At 46.8% G+C, this 22,455-nt stretch overlaps 1 long non-coding RNA gene across 1 annotated transcript; it reads left to right on the forward strand.

The window, feature by feature from the left end:
• The first annotated feature begins 1,482 nt into the window (after positions 1–1,482).
• Positions 1,483–4,451, forward strand: LOC140619068 (uncharacterized). The gene is made up of 3 exons (XR_012018990.1): positions 1,483–1,775; positions 3,253–3,323; positions 4,146–4,451. It is a non-coding gene; the product is annotated as an uncharacterized lncRNA (long non-coding RNA).
• Positions 4,452–22,455: the final 18,004 nt, after the last annotated feature.

A 22,455-nucleotide genomic window follows, 5' to 3' on the forward strand; every position in this document is an offset into this window, starting at 1 on the left:
TCCAGGTCAGGCAGCACAACCACTCTGACAATCTCTGGGCTCCAGGCTGAGGATGAGGCTGATTATTACTGCTCATCGTGGGACAGCAGTCTCAGTGCTCTCACAGTGCTCCAGGCCTGTGGGGAAGTGAGACAAAAACCCACTTACCCATCTGCAAAGTGAGTGAGCACCCCAGCAGCTGCCTGCTTAGGCTCCCCCTTGGTTTCTGCTCATTCTTCAGTTGATACCCTTGCCCAGGTGCATCTGGGGGACCCTCCTGGGAATGGAGACTCCTTCACGTCTCTGACCTCAGAGTCACTCAGAGTAGCCCATTGTACACAGAAGGTATCAAAGGAAAGAGACAGTTTTGTCCTCGGGATCAGGGACAGGTTCTTTTAGGCTAGTGTACATTCACTTTTCATCTTCTGATTTCTCAGTAAATGAAACACTCTTAGGTCGTGAAGCTATCATGGTCCTTCAGCCCCATCCCTGTTCTGCTGATGCACATGTCAGCTCTTTTTGCAGATGGCATCATTATTGCCTTAGCTTCAACCAAATGACTAGTTTTCCTTATTATTTGTTGATTGCATGGATCACATAAATCAATGCCACAATCAAAATTATAAAAGGTATAAAAAAAAAACTTTCCAGAGAAAAACAACCATGTGCTTCCTTATGGAAACTTTTCATAATCAGCACCCCTGAAAGCAATAAAAAAATTACACACTGATTTTTATACGAGCTGTTTATAAAATGATAACACTTGGTGTAATGAAGATGTCCTCAAACATGATGTATATTCGTAGAGGGTGATATTAGTCAATATTTAAAGAAAATAAGTTCTCAAGTCCAAAAATATGCATAAGTATTAACTGCACATTTCTTTGGGAAGAAGAACATACCACAGGCTACACTCCACATCATTGGAATCTCAATGTATTTTGGAAGAGGTGGGTTCTTTGGGAAGAAGAACATACCACAGGCTACACTCCACATCATTGGAATCTCAATTTATTTTGGAAGAGGTGGGAATCTAGAGGTCCTAAGGAGGCCAGGTATTGACAGCAGGGGGAGGAAGGAGGGTGAGTGTGTGAGGTGGCTGCATTCCTGGTGATGTCACTCTCCTACAGGGCCCGTAGAGGGCGGCCACACCACTGCTGTGTTGTCACAGCTCAGTAAACTCTACCCCAGAGTGACAGCACCTTTGTACAGGCAGAGAAGGTCATCTAGGAGTCTGGGATCCATGACGGAGCTGACAGGGTGACATCATCCCATCCACTGCTCAAGGAGGTGTGACCCCCTGTCCTTGAAAGGGGGAGGACAGGAAGGAGGGGACCTGAGGGAGTTTGAACAGGCAGTTAGAAAAGGGAGCAAAGAAACTTCACATGAGCCCCTTAGTCCAGATGTCAGAGTGTGTCCCCAGGGCGGGGCGGGGGGGGTCAGGCATTGTGATGTGTCAGAGCCGCGCCTGGAATTGAACCACGACCTCCGTGGTCACAGAGGGTGGGAGCCAGCGTTGTCCCTTCAGGAACAGAAGGTCTTGTGTGGTGAAGGTCTCAGCCTCTCCATAACCAATGTCAAGGTCAGATCTGCCCTTGTGGATCTGGTGATGACTGCAGGAGGTCCTTCAGCTGCAACACAGGAAACTTTGAAAAATAGAGCTTGGTCATCTATAAACCTGTAATTATAGCACACACCTGGGGCCAGAGACAGAGGAGATCATAGAGACAGAGCGAGCCTGTGGCATCCGCACCAGGAGTGTGGACAGAGGCTCCGCTGACAGAGAAGGAGCTGGGGTGAGACACAGAGACAGAGAGAGACCAGGCTTCAGGGACCCATAGTGGAGTCCATGGGGGCAGCATCCCTGATGTCCTTCTCCATGTGCTCCCTGCCCTGGGATCGTGCTGACCCTGAGCCTCACTCTGATCCTGGAGAAGCAGTGGAGCAGTGGGGACAGTTGGAGACAGTCCCCAGAGAGGAGCCACAGCAGGGGACTCTGAGCCATTTGGGGTCATGAGGTGCAGCCTCAGGAATGCTGGGTGTGACTTGGTTATGGCCTGTCCTCCATGCAGAAGGGGTCAGGACCCAGAGCACTGGAGGCAGGGGGCTCTGCTCTGGGTTCCTGTCCCCTCATCAGTCAGGGGGTACCCAGGCTGGGGCAGCAAGGGACTGGGGCTCTTCCCCTGGGGTCCGTGGGCTGCTGGCCCTAGAAGGCAGCTCCTGTGTGTGTCTAGGTCCAGGGCCCACCTGCTGTCAGCTCCAGGCCCCCACAGCTCAGGAGGATCCTCCAGGGCCCCTCCATGACCAAAATCAGGGAGAGGAATTTGGGACGGAATTGTTGACCAGGATATATTCTCCTCCTCCCGGGTGCGGAAGGGATGAGGGAGCCCCCAGCTCTGCCTCCCTGTGCCTGAGGTCCTGGGGATGTGCAGGTGGGTGCAGAGGTTGGGGTTCGTCTCTACTCCCGCTTCATCGTGCCCACTGTCCCAGGTACTGCAGCCTGACCTTGGACATTCAGCTCATGCTGCTCTCTGAATTCTCCCCCCCCCTGGGGTGTGAAGGTCTGCAAACATCCCCCTAACAAATGCTCACTCCCCTCAGCCTTGCCTGCACATTCCCGTGGGGTTCCAGGGACACTGCCTCCAGGACTCCTGTCCCCCTGCTGCACCCGGAGAGGAGGCTCTGGGTCTGTCCCAGGCTACTGTCCCCCCTTCCTGGTCACACCCACCCTGGGGCCTGCTCACCAGGCCTGCACACCAGCCTCAGGCCATGGGCCCTGCTCCTGCTGCTCAAGGTCTGGGGCCCCCATTTCTGAGCTAGGAATTCAGTGTTTGTGCTGCTTCCCTAGATCTTCTACTCTTTCATGCACAGAGAAGCCTCTCCCTACCTGAGGCTCCCCTGCACTGACAGCAGCACCCTCTCAGGGGCCTGTCATAGTAGAGACCCCGGTTCACACAATCCTCTTCCTCCTTCTCTCCCTGCCTTCCTCCTGCTGCACAGGCCTGAGAGGCCCCTGGGAGCTCAGCTGCTTGCATCCCCACCTGCTATGTCCCTGCCTCAATTGCTCTGCCCTGACAACTTGGTATCTTCATTCCTGCCCTGTCCTCTCTGCCCTCCCATCCAGGGAGGAGATCCCCAAATGAGGGGATCTCACCGGGGAGGTAACTCAAATGTCACCAGGTGCTGGTGCTTTTGTGAAATCACTGCCTTCCATCCTGGTTTGAGGATCCTGATTCCCTGCTTTGATTTTCTCTTCTATGACTCTTTGTGCAGGACACGGTTACTCCTCTCTTGAGATGAACTTGAAAGGCACTCCTCTGAGGAGCTCCCGAAATGTCCCACAGGTGGGATAGGCTCAGTCTTTTGCATGACTTTTATTTTGTAGACATTCCCACAGTCACAGGAGTGATTATAGCTAGATAACTCTTCCCTCCATGTGGGAAGCTCTCAACCACAGACATGTATCCATGTTCCTTGCATCAGACCCCACAGGCTGCTTCACACAGTATTTCAGGTCACAGGTGTGGATGTTAACCTCAGGACACTGAGGACCCTGAGTGGGACATGTAACCAGCAGGCGGCACTGTGCATCTCCTGGGCCCTGCAGGGGGACCCTCCCAGCTGGGGGAGGCCCCTGGACCTCAGGGCTGGGCAGAGGCTGAGACCCCAGCAGCTTGGTGCCCTCACTGCCTGGCAGAGGCTCCTGGGCAGTGTCCTGTGGGGGTTCCCACAGCTGATCCCTCCACCCATCCCAGTTTCCCACTCTGAGCAGAGCCTGTTCAGCCTTCTTGTCCTCAGGTCCTACCTCTGATCCTGAATCAGTAATCAAGTAGAGTCTGAGAGTCGGGCAGAAGGTGCAAAGTTGCATAAAAAGCACTTTCATTTCTCTGGGTCAGCAGTGAGATATGACACTCCTTGGACAGGCCAGTCTCACTGTGGTGGCAGGGTCTTCAGCAACATGGGGTAGATACCTGTCCTCCTCCTGTTCCTGTCTCTTTGGTCAGGTAGAGACAAAATCTGACTTCTGGGGGAGCTTCCAAGATGTTAACAGCCCCCACGACTGAGAACCTTCTGGCAAAAAGGCTCTATCACTCATGCATGTCCGTGTTTGTAGGTACCCTGTCCCAGCCTCTGCCACCCAGCCACCCCCTTCTCTGTGTCTCCAGGTACTAAAGCCAGACTCACCTGCACCCTAGGAAACACGAAAAGAGAGGTCGGACACAGGAAGAGGGAGAAGCAGTGTCCCTGCAGGGAGCGCGATGTGGGACTGGATCCAAGGGCCCAAGGATCATGCCCTGAGACAAAGGCAGATGCTCAACCACCAAGCCACTCAGGAATCCCAACAAAAACTTTAAAAACAAAAATCTTGGATTTCCTCCTCTTGTCTCTCCTTTACTACACACACTACATGTTTCACATATCATACTATTGTCTTTTTTTTAATAATAAATTTATTTTTTATTGGTGTTCAATTTACCAACATACAGAATAACACCCAGTGCTCATCCCGTCAAGTGCCCCCCTCAGGGCCCGTCACCCATTCACCCCCACCCCTGACCTCTTCCCCTTCCACCACCCCTAGTTCGTTTCCCAGAGTTAGGAGTCTTTATGTTCTGTCTCCCTTTCTGATATTTCCCACACATTTCTTCTCCCTTTATGTATACAATGGAATATTACTCAGCCATTAGAAATGACAAATACCCACCATTTGCTTCATACTATTGTCTTAAATCCTACATTTTTTAGGTTTTGTTTTGTTTTCTCTTTTTTTCTTCTTTTCTCCAAAACCAGCAATTCTGTGGGATGTGGTACCTACTGGGTGTTCTACAATGTATGTCAATGCAATACTTAATTTCTCTGTCCAGAGATTGTGTCACATGCACAGGATCAGAGCTCAGTCCCTGGACATGGCTACCTTCTTTGATTCCAACAGGAAGGAATAGCTTACCTTCTGTCCAACTTGGGTAGTAATCAGGAGTTCTCATGATTCCCTCCTCAGATTTGATTAACTTCGTAGAGCAGCTCACAGAACTCTGGGAAACTCTTTCTTCTGTTTGCCAGTCCATTAAAGGACCTGATAAATGAGATAGGTGAACAGCCAGGTGGAGAGACACCTAGGGCTAAATCTGGGAGTGACTTATGTGTAGTAGCTTCTCTACCTGTGAAGTTGGGATGTATCACGCTCCTGGAATGGATGTGCCTACCCTCTTGGATCTCATTCCCTCTTTCTCAAGGATGAGGCTACACAGGTGTATTTTCCCAGCCTCAGACCAGGGCTTGATTTCTCTAGGGACCAGCCCCATCTCTCTAGGGAGCCATCCAGGAGCCCATACAGAGTCCCTTCATTCAAACAAAGATGCTCCCAGTGCTCTTGGCACTTAAGAATTGATGATGGTTTCAGGAGCCAGGAACCAGGAGTAGTCTTGACTGTAATTTCTAAGATCTCACAATAAGATGTCTCAATTGAAAATGGCGCCAAGACAGTCAGGCTCATACCCCCATCTCATGCCATAAAATCTGACTCTTGTGTGACTGAGGACACAACCATAGCCCGTATGTTAACAACCACCTTGGTCACAGACAGAATTTCAAAGTCTAAAATAGCTGTCCATGCTCCTTATTGTTAACTGTTTGAAGAAATGAATAAATGACGGGAGAAGGGACACATCCCAGTATAGAGCTTTCAAGTAACAGGTGCATGCAGTTAGCACTGTGGGATGTTAGGAATAATCTCCCCTCATAAAGTGTGGACAAAGTCACCAAATCAAGAAGAGTCTGAAAAAGTGTCACAGTGAGAGATGCTTAAGGAGACTTCAGAACTAAATGTTGCAAAGAATCCTGAACTGGATCTGAGAAAATCAAAGGGAGATAAGGAAAGCATGCCTAGGAGAAACATGTTTACTACTGCATTATTTTCTGAAGACATTGGATTCTTACTGAAGATCCTGGATTCCTTACGAAAGTTCCAACAAGGGATGGCTGGGTGTCTCATCAGATGAGTGTCTGGCTTCGGCTCAGGGTGTGCTCTTGCAGTCCCAGGACCCAGTCCCGCATCAGGATCCCTGCATGGAGCCTCCTTCTCCCTCTGCCTGTGTCTCTGCCTCTCTCTCTCTCTCTTTCTCTCTCTCTCCCTCTGACTTTTATAAATAAATGAAATCTTAAAAGAAAGAAAGTTCCAACATGAAATCTGGGGATACTCCCTGAGTTCATACAGTTATATTTGCATGTGACTTTGAGGAAATGCAAATTTCTGTTCAGGCATAACCAAATAGTCAAAATATCTGTGTAGGAATTTAAAATAAATACTGGTCTTGCCAGGATATAGAAAATACCCAATGAGAAATTAAGGTGGGGATATAACAAAAGGAGCAAATGATAAAACCTGGCACAAAATCCCAACAAGAAATATATGACACAGTTATGCACAAACACCCACTTTACTCAGAGAAACCTATGACTATAGAGAAAAAAGATATTATTCACTAGTAAATGTTGAGTCTATATGATTAAATCACTTTCTTATATCACAAAGTCTATCTGAATCTAAGGATGTGCTCTATTACATATCTTGCAAATTTTTACCAAACTGTGATCTTTGAATCATGGAGCATTTTCAATCCTAGAATATGTTCATTTTATTCTGATGTCCTGAAGAACCCTTATAGGACATTCAAAGAGGGTAACTAACAAAAGCCAGTAAACTGTCCCCTGGAAAGTGGCATCCAGCATGGCACTATGTGTCCTTCAGCTTTTTCTAGAATCTCATGTGGGAGTCACCGGCCTTTCAGTTGTTATGCTGAAGGTTAAACACAAATATGCCATTTATTTTACCCAATGATAATAGGGTTTTTCTTAATAATAAATTTATTTTTTTATTGGTGATCAATATGCCACCATACAGAATAATACCCAGTGCTCATCCTGTCAAGTGCCCCCCTCAGTGCCCGTCACCCATTCACCCCACCCCCTACCCTCCTCCCCTTCCACCACCCCTAGTTCGTTTCCCAGAGTTCAGAGTCTTTATGTTCGGTCTCCCTTTCTGATATTTCCCACACATTTCTTCTCCCTTCCCTTGTATTCCTTTTCACTATTATTTATATTCCCCAAATGAATGAGAACATGTAATGTTTGTCCTTCTCCGATTGTCTTACTTCACTCAGCATAATATCCTCCAGTTCCATCCATGTTGAAGCAAATGGTGAGTATTTGTCGTATCTAATGGCTAATATTCCATTGTATACATAAACCACAGCTTCTTTATCCCTTCATCTTTCCTTGGACACTGAGGCTCCATCAATTGAAGAGACTGTCTTTCTTCCAGTGGATAGTCTTTCCTCCTTTATCGAATATTAGTTGACCATAAAGTTCAGGGTCCACTTCTGGGTTCTCTATTCTGTTCCATTGGTCTATGTGTCTGCTTTTGTGCCAGTACCACACTGTCTTGATGACCACAGCTTTGTAGTACAACCTGAAATCTGGCATTGTTATGCCCCCAGCTATGGTTTTCTTTTGTAAAATTCCCCTGGAGATTCGGGGTCTTTTCTGATTCCACACAAATCTTAAAATAATTTGTTCTAACTCTCTGAAGAAAGTCCATGTTATTTTGATAGGGATTGCATTAAACTTGTATATTGCACTGGGTAACATAGACACTTTCACAATATTAATTCTGCCAATCCATGAGCATGGAATATTTTTCCATCTCTTTGTGTCTTCCTCAATTTCTTTCAGAAGTGTTCTATAGTTTTGAGGGTATAGATCCTTTACTTCTTTGGTTAGGTTTATTCCTAGATATCTTATGCTTTTGCGTGCAAATGTAAATAGGATTGGCTCCTTAATTTCTCTTTCTTCAGTCTCATTTAGTGTCTAGAAATGCCATTGATTTCTGGGCATTGATTTTGTATCCTGCCTTGCTACCAAATTGCTGTATGAGTTCTAGCAATCTTGGGGTGGAGGCTTTTGGGTTTTCTACGTAGAGTATCATGTCATTGGCGAAGAGGGAGAGTTTGACTTCTTCTTTGCCAATTTGAATGCCTTTAATGTCCCTTTGTTGTCTGATTGCTGAGGCTAGGACTTCCAGTACTATGTTGAATAGCAGTCGTGAGAGTGGACATCCCTGTCTTGTTCCTGATCTTAGGGGAAAGGCTCTCAGTGCTTCCCCATTGAGAATTATATTTGCTGTGGGCTTTTCATCAATGGCTTTTAATATGTTGAGGAATGTTCCCTTTATCCCTACACTCTGAAGAGTTTTGATCAGGAATGGATGCTGTATTTTGTCAAATGCTTTCTCTGCATCTAATGAGAGAATCATATGGTTCTTGGTTTTTCTCTTGCCTATATGATGAATCACAATTTGTTCCTTTTAAATTTGTTTGTTGCGGTTCAATTTGCCAATTGATTTTTCGAGAAAAATCCCCACGTGAATGTTTATGGAAACTTTATTCATAATCAATACAATTCAAAGGAATAAAAAATTTGCACACTTTTTTATACCAGATTTTTATAAAATGACCAGACTTGGGATCCCTGGGTGGCACAGTGGTTTGGCACCTGCCTTTGGCCCAGGGCACGATCCTGGAGACCCGGGATCGGATCCCATGTCAGGCTCCCGGTGCATGGAGCCTGCTTCTCCCTCTGCCTGTGTCTCTGCGCCTCTCTCTCTCTGTGACTATCATAAATAAATAAAAAAATTTTAAAAAATTTAAAAAAATAAAATAAAATGACCAGACTTGAATTAAGGAAGATTTACTCCAACCTGATGAATAGTTGTAGAGGGTGATATTAGTCAACATTTAATGAAATAAGTTCTTAAGTTCAAAAACATGCATGAATATTAACTGCACATCTATTCAGGATGAATAACATATAAAAGGCTAAATTCCACATCATGGGAATTTCATTGTGTTTTGGAAGAGGCAGGAATCTAGAGGTGGTAATGAGGCCAGGGATTGACAGAAGGTGGAGGAAGGAGGAAGGTGAATGTGTCAGGTGACTGTATTCGTGGTGATGTCACTCTCCTACACGGCACTGTGATGGTGGCCACACCACACTGCTGTGTTGTCGCAGCTCAGTAAACTGTACCCCAGAGCGACAGCACCCTCGTACAGGCAGAGAATGTCTTCTGGGAGTCTGGGGTCCATGACGGAGCTCACAGGGGAATATCATCCCATCCACTTCCCCAATGAGGTGTGACCCTAGGTCCTACAGCTACAACACCAGATAGTTTGAAAACTAAAGGTTGATTATTTATAAACCTGTAAATTATAGCACACACCTGGGGCCACAGACAGAGGTCATCGGAGAGACAGAGCGAGCCTGTGTCCCCCCACCAGGAGTGTGGACAGAGGCTCAACTGATAGAGAAGGAGCTCCGATGACAGACAGAGACAGAGACAGAGAGAGAACCAGGCCTCGAGGACCCACCTTGGAGTCCATGGGGGCAGCACCCCTGATGTCTTTGTCCACGTGCTCCCTGCCCTGGGGATGTTCCTGACCCTGAGCCTCACTCTGATCCTGGAGAAGCAGTGGAGCAGGGAGGACAGTTGGAGACAGTCCTAAGGGAGGAGCCAAAGCAGGGGATTCTGAGCCATTTGGGGTCATGAGGTGTAGCCTCCGGAAGGCTGGGTGTGACCTGGGTGTGGCCTGTCCTCCATGCACAAGGGGTGGGGACCCACAGCACTGGAGGCAGAGGGCTCTGCTCTGGAATCCTCTTCCCTCATCTCAGCCAGTGTGGACCAGGAATGGGGCGGCAGGGGACTGGGAGCCTGTCCCTGGGGTCCATGGGGTTCTGGCAGCTGGGAAGGCAGCCCCTGCCTGAGTCTGGGCCCACATCCCACCTGCTGTCAGCCCCAGATCTCCTGAGCTCAGAGGGGTCCTCCCAGGCCCTTCCCATTACAGGCACCAGGAGAGGAACTGGGAGTGGGGAGCAGTGACCAAGATAATATTCTCCTCCCTCTGGGGACTGAAAGGTTGAGAAATAGCCCCCAGCGCTGCCTCCCTGTGGCTGGGATCCTGGGGATGTTCAGCTCAAGGCAGAGGTTGGGGTTTTTCTCCATCCCCACTTCTCCATGATGCCCATGTCCTGGGCACTGCAGCCTGACCTTGGACATTCAGCTCATGCTCCTCCATGACTCCTCATCCCCCTAGGTTGTGAAGGTCTGCAAACTCCCCAACACATGGTCACTGGCCTCAGCCCTCCTGGAACATTTTTATGGGGGAGACGAAGAGGGTCATGTGTCACATCATTGACAACTGGCTCACCCCTAGGGCCCTGGAGCAGAGGGGAGGACTAACATCGCCACACACTGCAGGGACGCTGCAAGGAAGGCCCCCGGAGCCAGCCTGGACTGAGGGTCGCTGCCTCCTGGATTCCTTTCCCCTGTCCTGCACCCAGGGAAGGGGTCCAAGGTACCATCCTAGGCTCCTATCCCCCTACACGGACACATACACCCCAGGGCCTGCTCACCAGGCTTGCACACCTGGCTCAGGCTGTGGGCACTGATCCTGACGCTCAAGGTCAGGGTCTCCCATTTCTGAGCTAGGAATTCAGTGTTTGTGCTCCTTCGCCAGATCTTCTACTCCTTCATGCACAGAGAAGCCTCTCCCTACTTGAGGATCCCCTGCAGCAACAGCAGCACCATCTCAGGGGCTCCTCATAGCAGAGACCCCAGTTCACACAGTTCTCTTCCCGCTTCTCTCCCCGCCTTCTCCTGGGACCACAGCCACCAGCATCCCCTCCTGCTGTGCTCCTGCTTAAGGTGCTCTGCCCTGACACCTGGGTATCTTCAGTCCTGCCCTGTTCTGTCCCCCCTCCTATCCCCAGGCCACAGGTTCACCAGGTGGTGATGCTTCTGTAAAATCACCGCTTCCCATCTTGATTTGAAAAATCTTTATGCATTGTTTTAATATTTTAATGTTTTCTTCGATGACTCTTTGTGCAGAACACCGCCACTCCTCTCCTGACATGAATATGAAAGGCCCTCCTCTGAGGAGCTCCCTAAAAGTCCTTGGAGTTAGGATAGGCTCAGTCTTTTGCATGAGTTAGCTTTAGCTGCGGGCAGGCAGAGGAGGAGGGAAGGAGGCTCAAGCAGACTCTGGGCTCAGTGCAGAGCTCTGTGCAGGGCTTTAGCTCACTATCCTGGGATTATGACATCAGCAAAAACAAGAGTTGATGCTCTACAACCTGCACCTCATAGATGCACCCCTTACTCCATTCTATTTAATATGAAAGTAGAATTACATTTAGATCTTTCATCCATTTTGAATTTATCTTTGTGTATGGTGAAAGAGAGTGGTCTAGTTTCATTCTTCTGCATGTGGATGTCCAATTTTCCCAGCACCATTTATTGAAGAGACTGTCTTTCTTCCAATGGACAGTCTTTCCTCCTTTATCGAATATTAGTTGGCCATAAAGTTCAGGATCCACTTCTGGGTTCTCTATTCTGTTCCATTGATCTATGTGTCTGTTTTGTGCCAGTACCACACTGTCTTGATGACCACAGCTTTGTAGTACAACCTGAAATCTGGCATTGTGATGCCCCCAGATATGGTTTTCTTTTTAAAATTCCCCTGGCTATTCGGGGTCTTTTCTGATTCCACACAAATCTTAAAATAATTTGTTCTAACTCTCTGAAGAAAGTCCATGGTATTTTGGTAGGGATGGCATTAAACGTGTAAATTGCCCTGGGTAACATTGACATTTTCACAATCTTAATTCTGCCAATCCATGTGCATGGAATATTTTTCCATGTCTTTGTGTCTTCCTCAATTTCTTTCAGAAGTGTTTTATACTTTTTAGCGTATAGATCCTTTACCTCTTTGGTGAGGTTTATTCCTAGGTATCTTATGCTTTTGGGTGCAATTGTAAATGGGATTGACTCCTTAATTTCTTTTTCTTCAGTCTCATTGTTAGTGCATAGAAATGCCATTTATTTATGGGTATTGATTTTGTATCCTGCCACGCTACCAAATTGCTGTATGAGTTCTAGCAATCTTGGGGTGGAGGCTTTTGGGTTTTCTATGTAGAGTATCATGTCATCGGCAAAGTGGGAGAGTTTGACTACTTCTTTGCCAATTTGAATGCCTTTAATGCCTTTAACACCCTTTTTGAACTTGGCCACAGTAACTTCTTGCAAGATACATCCACGAAGGCAAAAGAACAAAAGCAAAAATGAACTATTGGGACTTCATCAAGATAAGAAGCTTTAGCACAGCAAAGGATACAATCAACAAAACTAAAAGACAACCTACAGAATGGGAGAAGATATTTGCAAATGACGTATCAGATATAGGGCTAGTTTCCAAGATCTATTAAGAACTTCTTATCTCAACAGCAAAAAAACAAACAATCCAATCATGAAATGGGCAAAAGACATGAAGAGAAATCTCACAGAGGAAGACATAGACATGGCCAACATGCACATGAGAAAATGCTCTGCATCACTTGCCATCAGGGAACTACAAATCAAAACCACAATGAGATACCACCTCACACCAGTGAGAATGGAGAAAATTAACAAGGCAGGAAACCACAAATGGAGAGGATGCGGAGAAAAGGGAACCCTCTTACACTGTTTTTGGGAATGTGAACTGGTGCAGCCCCTCTGGAAAACTGTGTGAAGGTTCCTCAAAGAGTTAAAAATAGACCTGCCCTATGACCCAGCAATTGCACTGTTGGGGATTTACCCCAAAGATTCAGATGCAATGAAATGCCGGGACACCTGCACCCCGATGTTTCTAGCAGCAATGGCCACAATAGCCAAACTGTGGAAGGAGCCTCGGTGTCCATCGAAAGATGAATGGATAAAGAAGATGTGGTTTATGTATACAATGGAATATTCCTCAGCCATTAGAAACGACAAATACCCACCATTTGCTTCAATGTGGATGGAACTCAGGGTATTATGCTGAGTGAAGTAAGTCAATCGGAGAACACAAACAGTGTATGTTCTCATTCATTTGGGGAATATAAATAATAGTGAAAGGGAATATAGGGGAAGGGAGAAGAAATGTGTTGGAAATATCAGAAAGGGAGACAGAACATAAAGACTCCTAACTCTGGGAAACAAACTGGGGGTGGTGGAAGGGGAGGAGGGCGGGGGGTGAGTGGGTGAGGGGGCACTGAGGGGGGACACTTGACGGGATGAGCACTGGGTGTTATTCTGTATGTTGGTAAATTGAACACCAATAAAAATTATTTTATTAAAAAAAGAAAGTAAAATTATTACATTTCCTGAAAAAGATGTGTTTATCTACTTTTAGGTATTTGCACATGAGATGTAATGATTTTTACCTACTTTAGAATTATCCGATGCCCTCACTCATGGGAATCCTGGAGGAATCCATAGACAAAGGTTTTGCCTGCATATTTTAAGATAAGTCATTATTTTTCTTTTGCTCCAGATTTTCATTCTGAAAAATTCTGTGGACAGTACATCCACCACAGAAACATTTTCTCCCATAGATACCATCCCAGGCTGTAGTGTTTTTTCACTCACACAGACACAAAACTCTCAGCAGTATGTTTTCTTACTCCTGGTAGACACCAGGGGAATTCAGGGGACTGTGGGTGAGGCTGGGTTGGGGTAAGAAGGAGGAGGTTGGGTCTCACCCCTGCTCTGCGCTCCACAACACCTGGATACCCTGGAGATGTAGGTGTCTTGTCTGCAGAGATAAGGAATGGACAGGTTTCTTGTCACTTGACAAGTCCTAGACTCCTGATTCAATGGATTGTTAACATGTTTGCTCTCGCAGCAATTCTCTTGGCTAACACCAATCATTTCAGATAAAAATCTTGAGATGCTTACCTGTAAATGTAAGTTCAAGACCTTGGATATTTAGAAGACCATCTCCATGAGAACCATTCCTCAGCATGTTTCAAAGTGTTTTAGAGGGAGAAGGGTCACAGACCCTCTTCCTTCATCTCTCTCTCTCTCTCTCTCTCTCTCCTCTCTCTCTCTTTCTCTCTCTCTCTCTCCCTCATGGAAAGTCTTGTGTCCCAACAAAGGGCCACAGAACCTGTGAGCTCAGGTGCATCATTCCCCTCAGCACCAACTCTCCCTAATCCACATGTGGGATGTTTGACAGAATCTTCTGGGTCCAGGGGGATTTGGGCAGAAATCCATGGGTGTAGTCATGGGGTTTAACGACTAATGTTCTATCCTGAACATGCTGGACACAAGTTTCAGAGACTCGAGCTGTGCCCAACCCAGAGAGTGGTCGTCCCCAAATGTCCCTTTGTCCAAGATGCTCTGTCTGTTTGGTAATTTCTTCCCCATGTCCTCAGTGCTGGGTGGAACTCATGGGTAGATAACTCTGGAAATCAGAGAAGCCTCATGAGAGGAAAGTCCCAGCATTCTGAATAGCAGGGGCCCATGTGTCCATGGGTATGTGTCATGCTCTGACTGGACCCTGAACTCTAGAAGATTTGTATAAGAGATACCACCTTAGCCCTGACCAGGAGTGGTCAAGGGAGTTATGGACAAATTCTCTCTGAAGATTCTCAGTGGAGCAAATAGTGAGCCCTGAAGTAATGTGAGCTGGCATACGGGGACTGGGACTAGCCCTAATGTGGCCCTAATGCATGGAACACGGGCAAAGAGTTGGGGAAGCAGGAGAATATAGGCCCTGGTTACCTTGTCACACACTAGTGCCTCTGGGTCTGGACACAGGGCGCATTCTGGTTCCATTTCTGAAGAGTCAGGGTGATCAGAGTTAGGACCTGCCAACTGGCACTGCTTGTGCCCTCTGCTCAGAGATCACAGCTGGGACCTCCCCACCCCCTGGCCTTACACAGCCCCTCCCTTGCCCATGCCCCTGTCATCTCAGGCAGAGGGACCTGACCTAAGGCCAGGTGGGTGTCAGAAAAGCTGGAGTCTCATTTGCACGGATGGGCCTTCCCTCCCAGAGAAGAGAAGAAGGAAGAGAAAAGAGAGAGAGGAGGCTCTGCTCACCTGTGGGACCACTGAAGGCAGAGTCAGTGATGACCTCCACCATGCCTGGTCCCTCTCCTCTTCAGCCTCCTAGCTCACTGCACAGGTGACTGAATGTGGGGATGGGGGAAGGGACCCTGGGAGGACATGTGAGTTTCTGCTGCCTCTTCTTGATTCCAAACCCCAGCATCATCCTCTCTGTGTCTCTCCCTCTTGTAGGGTCCTGGGGCCCAGGATGTGCTGACTCAGCTGCCCTCAGTGTCTGCAGCCCTGGGACAGAGGGTCACCATCTGCACTGGAAGCAGCACCAACATCGGCAGTGGTTATTATACACTATGGTAACAGTAGCTGCAGGAAAGTCCCCTAAAAAATATCATCTATGGTAATAGCAATCGACCCTTGAGGGTCCCAGATCGATTCTCTGGCTCCAAGTATGGCAATTCAGCCACGCTGACCATCACTGGGCTCCAGGCTGACGACCGAGGATGATTATTACTGCCAGTCCTCTGATGACAACCTCGATGGTCACACAGTGCTCTGGGCCTGGGAGGAAGTGAGACACAAACATGCTCTCTCCCCGGAAATGAGTTTTGCTTTGCAGCACCCACTAGTTGGCTAAGTCAGCTTCCCCTTTGTTTGGTGTAAACTGCAGTCTGTGGTCAACCTGACGGAGCTTTGGCTCCAAAATGATCCTGATTCTCTCAATTCAGCCTCTCCTCCCTGTCCATGGCTCGAACACATTCTATGGTTTTCTTGTATTGAAGAAAAATTCCTTGGTACCGAGAGCATGATGGCCTGTGTACAGAATCTATCAATGAAGAAAGAAAGGCAAGAAAAATAAAGAGTAAATTAAATGTCCTTACAGCCTGCAACCCACTGTTAGAGGACCTGACATATGAACAGATTGAGTTGCTCAAGGAACTCATGGCTGCCTTAGTGCCTTAATGTTTATCTTTGTTAAAGATTGAGAATAGGGGATCCCTGGGTGGCGCAGCGGTTTAGCACCTGCCTTTGGGCCCAGGGCGCAATCCTGGAGACCCGGGATTGAATCCCACGTCAGCTCCCGGTGCATGGAGCCTGTTTCTCCCTCTGCCTATGTCTCTGCCTCTCTCTCTCTCTTCTCTCTGTGTGACTATCATAAATAAATAAAAAAATTAAAAAAAGATTGAGAATAACCTCACCTTAACGGCAGCTAGATCATGAAGGTCCTGAAAGCCTTGCTTCCAAATTCCTTAGAGTTTTACACTATCCCTGACCTCCACTTATTAAAAAGCATATCATCAGTCCCTCTGCACAATCCCAGTGCAGCTTTCTGCCCACAGTTCCTGTTCCTGCTATAATAAAATCACCTCTCCAACATTCTATATCTTGAGAATTTGTTTCTTGACCATTGGGATCGGCAATCCTGTATCACTGTGGACAAGTCAGGACAGAACAGGAGACACAGAGTCCACCTGCGGCTGACTGAGGATGGAGCACTGTCCTTACAGGTGCATTCACACCACCTACTGAACACCTAGTATGGTGCCCCATGTGAGCCTAGGGATGTGGGACACTAGTGACATGGAAGAGGTCCACACGATCAAGGAGTTGACAGTTTCTGGGGAAAGAGAGAGGACACAGAATAAACATATAATAAAAATGGGAAAGCTTGTCCCTGGATACTGAGGAGGGGTGAGCGTGGTGGGTTGGAGCTGGGACATTGGAGGGTGTACCCAGGGAACCCCAGAATTTGATGTCCCCACATGACATCCCAGTCCTGCCCAGATAGTGATGGAGCAGGGTATGAGCAGTAGGGGGGACGTGGCAGGGGTGTGACTCTGTCCCATGGAGACTAGGAGTTCTGAACAAGGGGATGATGATGAGGAAAGTCAGAGTCCTCATGACATAGAGGAATCCAGGACAGGGATGAGAGTTGGAAGGAGGGAAGGAGGTGGGGTGCTTGGAACAGTGTGGGAGGGGCCTCCACCAGCTAGGACAGTGTGAGAATCCATTTCTGATGCAGCATGATGTCTACCTCATGTTTCCAGGATATAGGATCAGCCCCTGATCCAGGGGACTGTTGATCCGGAGTCCTTGGGATGCACATCCCTGCTTACTCTTGACTGACCTCTGATGAAACGTCACCAGTGCCTGTTGCTGTGGAGTTAAGTATTTCCTGTGCTCTTCAGGTGCCTTCTTTTCATAAGAATCTAATTGTTATAAAGAATTAATAAAGAATTAATAAGATGTAATTTGGCAGATTAGCAGAGAAAAATCAAGTTTCATATCCTACATAGTGGGTATCCACACAGACATGGAGAATTCCAAAGACAGTCAGGCACCATGACACTTATGTGAGTGAAGGAGAAGGGCAAGGGTCTGATGACCAAAGAAGAGAAAGTGCATTAAGGGAGAAGGTGAGAGGAGTTGTTTGGAAAAGAGAGGTTGTCCTGCTCTGTAGATACATATCTTACGTAAAGAGGGAGCCTGGTAATAGCTCTCTTCCTGGTACAAGCTGGAAGTTTTGGGGGATTATAGAGCTTTTCCTAAATCTGCTGAGTTTCATTTGTTTAAAGTAAAAATAATATTCATGCCAATGGGATCCAAGCTCAGGCAGCCTATCTTTAGCCAGTTGCCTCCCTTCTCTGACATTTCCCAAAGATACATGTGTTAAAACTTGTGCTAGCAGATTGTTCAGTTTTTGACTCTCTCCTGACCATAGGCCAGTTATTTAAACCCATTTCAGGAGGGGTTGATGGAGGTACATTCTAAAAGTAAGGCTTGTGGTTTAAGAAATCAGGTATTAAACAGGAGACAGTTGTATGGGAAAAAAAGGATGGTAAATGATTGAATGAAATTGTAAGTAGTTGCTGAGTTCTGAGGTCAACCAGTGGAGAAGATTTCTTGATGTCAAGCTCATGTCACCTTCAGGTAGAGTGACAGAAGGCCGTGACAATCTGACAGACTTTCCTGGTTTGTAGTTCAAATAGTTCTGGTGATCTCTGTCCCAGAGAGCCACTGGCTTGAAGACCACCTCTACCTGAGCCGCTGTGGTGACTTCTCTGAAGGTCTATCATTGGATTCACAGTTTACCTTTCAGGACTTCAGATATAGGCCAGTTTGAATGCACTTCCAAAGGTGGAGAAAAAACAACATGCTAGTTTTCAGACTTGTAGCCAGAGATTTTAGGAAGCTAGAGAAATCAGGATCAAAGTTCAGGTTATAATGAACAGGAATCGACTCAGTATTTACTCAGATGTGTCATTGAAATATATGTTTTCTCAACAACCAGCCTCATTTCTACTAAATATAGTTGCAGCAAGCATGCTCTTGTTAAAATGTGATTTTCTGCAACTTTTGTGAAAAACCTCTGGACGAAATACTTAACAGCTCCCCCAGTATAGAAGCTAAGTCAAAACTTGTGCCAAGCCTTGTCATCAGACTTAGCCTGCACACGCATACACTTGGGTGCACTGTCTGTTCTTGAGGTACCCAAATATCCCAAGGTTCCAGCCCTGCTAGGACATGACCTCCTGACTAGCCTGGTAAAGCTGTTGCAAACTCTGTAAGAAGGTGGTAGGATGATCTTTCCAAGAGGTTTTACTGGATCTGTAAAGCCAACCTTAGTTCCCTAATCTGACTGGTCATATCTGATTATTGTAGTATGTGTATAAGATGTATACAGATGCATATATCTCATTCAAATATGATATTCTACCCCTTGTTCGTTTCCCAGAGTTAGGAGTCTCTCCTGTTTTGTCACTGTCTCTAATTTTTCCCACTCATTTTATCTCCTTTTCCGCTAAGGGATAGTGGAAGGAGAGATGGGGTGACTGGGTGATGGGCACTGAGGGGAGCACTTGACGGGATGAGCACTGGGTTGTTTAGTATATGTTGGCAATTTGAACTCCAATAAAATATATATATTTATAAATATATTATAAATAAAAGAAAATTTATATATATATAAAACCAGTATGGCATTCCAGTCAACATCTTGGTAATATAACCGATGTTTCCAGTTATATCTTCTTATAAAAAAACAGAATCTTAAAACCTTGTGCTATTGTCATAAAAGTATAAGAGTGCTCAATGACAGATTGTGAGTTTTGCAAGGATCAGGTATGGAGAAAAGTTAAATAGTTTCTTTTCTTTTTTTTAAGATTTTGTTTATTTATTCGAGAGAGAGAGAGAGAGGAGAGAGGCAGAGACACAGGGAGAGGGAGAAGCAGGCTCCATACAGGGACCCGACTTGGGACTCCATCCTGAGTCTCCAGGATCATGCCCCAGGCTGCAGGAAGTGTTAAACAGCTGAGCCACCTGGGGCTGCCCAATTAGTTTCTTTTGTTCAGGAGTGAAGCAGAGGTCACTGTCCCACAGGGGGAAGGTGCTGAGGACCTGCTCTCAGAGCCAGTGTAAACCAGAAAGGGTTTGGGTTCCTCATCTGGGGTAAGGAGTGCAGGGCCTGGCTTCCTTTGAGTCAGCACCGGGGGGTTCACCACTGATTTGTGTTCTCTTATGTGGTTAGGATCTCTCCTGGCCTGGTAGAGACTGTCAGGGCCCCATTCTCTTTGTCCTGTTAAAATCCTCAACTACTGATTGGTTTTTTGTTGCTTGTTTGTTTGTTTTGTATTTCTTTTTAAATCTTAGGTAGATCTCCAAGATGTGTGCTGGTAAAGGAGAGACACTAGGACAGAGATCCCAGAATATAGCTGGGGACTAAATTGACTTCTCTTGTGTCAGGAAAGCTATATCTCTCACTGTGTTTTTTTTTTTTTCTTTCTTTCTTTCTTTCTTTCTTTCTTTCTTTCTTTCTTTCTTTCTTTCTTTCTTTCTTTCTTTCTTTCTTTCTTTCTTTTCTTTCTTTCTTTCTTTCTTTCTTTCTTTCTTTCTTTCTTTCTTTCTTTCTTTCTTTCTTTCTTTCTTCTTTCTTTCTTTCTTTCTTTCTTTCTTTCTTTCTTTCTTTCTTTCTTTCTTTCTTTCTTTTTTTGACATATTGGACACCCTGTAGCTTTATCTGCTCACACTTCGTCCCACTGATGGGTCACCTGGATACCATAGACCCTCATGAACAGAGTGCATCAGCATGGTCCCTCCAAGATGAGCAGCACAGCCAAGACAGCTCTCCCCAAGGACGGCCTGCATCACCCTAGAGCCAGCGGGGGACAGGGTTTCTGCCTGCATCTTCCAACTTTGGGAGGGGCTCCTGGGCCCTGGGATCTCCACACCCAGTTTCCAATCCTTGTGCTCACCAGTGGCTCCAGACCTTCCCAGTAGGAAAGGATTCCTCTGACCTGGGAAGCCTTAGGGATGCCTGAGACAGGTTCTAGTGGTGGCTCAGGGCTCCCTTCAAGGTGAGGGAGGCTGGCTGATTACTGTGACTCCCCAGTTAATTCAAGATGAACTATATTTCATACCCTGTGGGAGAGAACAGTGTTGTGACAGGATGCACCACAGGGGACACAGTGACCTCTAGAGCACTCTGGTTAGTCTGCATCAGTATGTCCTCTCAGAGGTACAAGACAACCCAGAGGAAGCTCCTGCCTGACTCATGTAGGATCACTCAGGACCCCAGGGGGCCCTGCTCTATCACCTTCATGCCTGTGAGGACTCTTGGGGACTTGGGTGATTCTGTCTCCAGTCAATTGATCCCTCCATTCTGCTCTGCCTGCAGATCCCGCCCCCCGGATCTGCCCCACAGGAAAGTCAATAAGACGCTGGTGTCTGGAAAAGGCCTGGGGCAATGTGTCCAGGTGGCTACCCTCAGGGACCCTTGCTCTAAGTATGACTTCCCATTGTGCTCTTGATGAAAAAGGCAGTAAGTGCCTGAGTCCTTTCTCTGCCATCATTTCAGTAGTTATTTCTTACTGGACTTTCGCGTTTATGTCACTACTTTATAATTATCTATGGAAATAGATACTGTTTGTGTTTTTAGCTTTCCCCATTCCTTCTTTTTTCTTTGTATGAATATCATTCCTCATCTCAAAATTTGATAGATGTGAAATTACCTATTGTTTTCTAAAGTGTCAGGGATGCCTTAGTTTAATTGGAAGATCATGAGTATGATTGTTTTTCTGATATGAGTTTAGGCTCTCAAACATGAAGAGAAAGGAAAGAAGAACATGCATGGTTTATCAAACCAACAATTTACAAGTAGTTGCAAAATGAATGGCAGGCATTTTGGTATCTAACACTTGGGCAAACAGAGCTCTGAGTCTCACATTCCCCTGTTCCTGGAGACTCCTTATGCTCCTGCTAGTCCTCCTTCTCCAGGTTCCTTCCCCAGCCTTCCAGGACCCTCTGATCCTCAGCAGAGCACAATGGGAAATTGAGTTCAAAATGGTCCATGAGGCTCACTTGTTCACAGAGTGTTGGGTTCATTTCTGATAAAGAGACATCCTTGGTCAGCTCGCCCTGGACTACTGCAGACATGGCCCCTTATTAACGAAGAGGGGAGCACCATCGTTACATCTGTCACATGGACTCTGAGATTCCCAGTGTCCTCATGGCTGGAGGAGTGACTGCTAGGATCCTCCAAAGACACAAGGAGCAATGTCCCTGGGGAGGGAAGAAAATGTCCCAGAGAGGGATTAGAGTTGAGGTGATTTAGAGGCTGGGCCAGGAGTTGGAGAATGTTTCCATCTCCTCATACAGCTGTCAGGATTCTCAGCGAGGAACTTTGGGATGGACGTCACCAGGGTCATAAGTACATGATTTGGTGAAAGATGTCTTCCTGTCAGTCTGTGTCCCAGGTCACCCTGCAGACATTTGTGTGTGTGGGTTCTCAGCATGTTCCTTTCAAGATCTCCCAGGTGACTTGCAGGTTACTGTGGGGCAGGGAGAGAGAGGAAGCTGATTTACATAAAGCACTTGCTTATTCTCATAGGTGTGGAGTCATGAAAAGGTCCTGGGACACCCTTCTCCAACCGAAGAGCCTGTGGAGCCCACCTCCAGTGAGGGTCCCCACAATGGCCTGGACGGTGCTTCTTCTCGGGCTCCTTGCTTATGGCTCAGATCAGGGAAATGGGCTCTGCATCTGTTCGGGGCACAGAGAAACAGGGATTCATGTGACCCTTGTCTCCCATAATAGCAGCTTTCTCTCTTTTTGGTTTTAGGTGTTGATTCTCATATTTTGGTGACTCAGGAGCCATCACTGTCAGTGTCTCCATGAGGGACAGTCACACTCACTTGTGGCCTCAGCTCTGGGTCAGTCACTACAAGTAACTACCCCAGGTATACCAGCAGAACCCAAGCAAGGCTCCTAGCACAGTTATCTACAACAAAAACAGCTGCCCCTCTGGGGTCCATGGTCGATTCTCTGGATCCATCTCTGGAAGCAAAGCCGCCTTCACAATCACAGGAGCCCAGCCTGAGGTTGAGGCTGACTACTACTGTGTTACAGAACATGGCTCCTCACATGGGAACAGCCTCACTCACCCACAACATTTCAGATAAGGAGGAAGTGAGACAAAAACCCCTGGGTCCTTTTATCTGGTCCTCTTCATTGAGAAGAATCTGTGGAGCTTACAGTCAGGATCAGATCTGGTGTTGACCAGCAGGCTCTT

This window comes from Canis lupus, chromosome 27 (assembly GCF_048164855.1).
Source record: "Canis lupus baileyi chromosome 27, mCanLup2.hap1, whole genome shotgun sequence".
In the NCBI taxonomy this organism is placed as follows: domain Eukaryota; kingdom Metazoa; phylum Chordata; class Mammalia; order Carnivora; family Canidae; genus Canis; species Canis lupus.